Genomic DNA, 2041 nt, shown 5'->3' on the forward strand with positions numbered 1-2041 from the left:
CAAGTACTGCTGCCGAGAAAGCTAGTGCATTAATAGATTCTGGCCTGGTTGATCCTTGTGAATTATTAGCTAGCATTGAAGCACAGATAGTGAAAGCTAAAGATGAAGCTTTGAGCAGAAGAGACGTAACCGGTAGAATTGATAAGTGGCTTTTTGCTTGTGAAGAGGAAAATTGGCTCGACGAATATAGCCAGGATGATAATAGGTACAGTGCTGGGCGAGGTGCTCACATTAATCTGAAGCGTGATGAACGAGCCAAAGTAACTGTAACCAAAATTCTAGGAATGGTTAACAATCTTATAAGCAAAACTCTAGCATGGGAATCTCATCATCTAAGAACTCTATCTTTTGTTTCTTAATCTTAAAATAGATGAAGAATAACTCACAATTTCCATCGTTTGCTTCATCTTCGATTAACCGAATCACTAGGAACCAGTTGTCACCAAACATTTTCACCCTCTGCCAATTCCAATGTTCCAGCAGGCCCGAGTCAATGACACTCATCCACTCGTAGTTGGGTTGAAGAACGGATGGTGCTTCCAATAGGGTAGACCGCAGGCTGCTTCTGTTCTTGAAAACTCTAGCAGCTTGTTGAGCATGATCAAAGGCGTCCCTGCATCACTTTCTAAATCTCATGGAACCGATCACAGCAAACCAAACTTCCTACCATTTCCTTTCTGTTTCATCATACTCATGAACATAGTATGACACGGCAAAGGTGTGGTACCTGCAAAAACTCCGACGGTCAAGTTATGAATTCAAAATAATATTGTAAATAAAAGAACATAGTATCTTATATATTCTCCCGCAGATCATGACAAGTTTACAATTGCATATTCAAATATTGAGAGATTATCCATAAAACCATAACAAGGGTATATTAAGTCAACCGTGCAATTTTTCTTATAGATTGCAGAAGGAGATGGATAATTTTAAATGAACTGTAGCAATGTTGTATCGAGTAAAGCTGAGACAATGACAAATCCCTGAAACGCACTAATTAATAAATTAACATATACAATACGGACATGGGACACGACAGTGACACGTCAACACCAGTAATAATTTAAAAAAATTAATCAATTGAATGTGGATGTGTCAGTGTCAGGAACCAACACGTGCCTGACATTGGACACACCTTTGATCGAAGGTGTAGATACTACAAATCAATTAACAAATTTATGTGATATAATCTAAAGAAATGCATGAAACTCTATATGAAAAATAACTGGGATGCAGACCGAATTATACTTCCAAATCAAAGGTTCCCTGCATCACTTTCTATTCTCATGGAACCGGTCACCAATTACTATAAATTCAGGAAAAATAAACTGAACAAGTGGACTAAGGACGCCAAATTTAATATGGAAGAAATATTTAATTTAAACAAAGAATAAGTTCATTTAATCATTGCATAGTTCAAAAAAGACCTGAATAATATCTGAAAAAATGTTCAAGTCATGACAAGGCTCCACGATTTTATAGAACTTGTACATTAATAAATGAAATCAACGAATGAACCTGAATAATTTGTTGAGCACAAACAAATCAAACCAAATTAAAAGAGGCAAACAGAAGAACATTACCTCTAAGGACATCAGGACTGACATGGTCATAGCAAAGGTGTGGTACCTACAAAGCATCGGACGATCTAGTTAGTTGTGGATTCAAAATAATCTTTAGCTAGTGATGTTGGTTTGATCACACTCTTGGGGTTGAGAACCTTCCTAAGTTTGAACACGACCTCCAAAAATGTACCAATTGTATGCCCTGCAGCATCAACACCTTCATTTGTAACCTCAACGGCTGGCTCTCCCTATCAAATATAACCCAAAAAATATGACCAAAAGAAACAGTGAAATCAAAACACAATACAACCCTTATCATTATAATATAAAAAAGAAAGTGCGAGAAGCTGCTCAATATTTGTTATGGATTTGTGCAGTATTTACTACTTGTAACAAAACAATCACGTTGCATTTATTGTAAAAACCAAATGAAAAGAAGCAATAGAAGAACATTACCTGTAATGACCTCAAGA

The sequence above is a fragment of the Lathyrus oleraceus genome, chromosome 3 (genome assembly GCF_024323335.1).
Source record: "Lathyrus oleraceus cultivar Zhongwan6 chromosome 3, CAAS_Psat_ZW6_1.0, whole genome shotgun sequence".
NCBI lineage: Eukaryota > Viridiplantae > Streptophyta > Magnoliopsida > Fabales > Fabaceae > Lathyrus > Lathyrus oleraceus.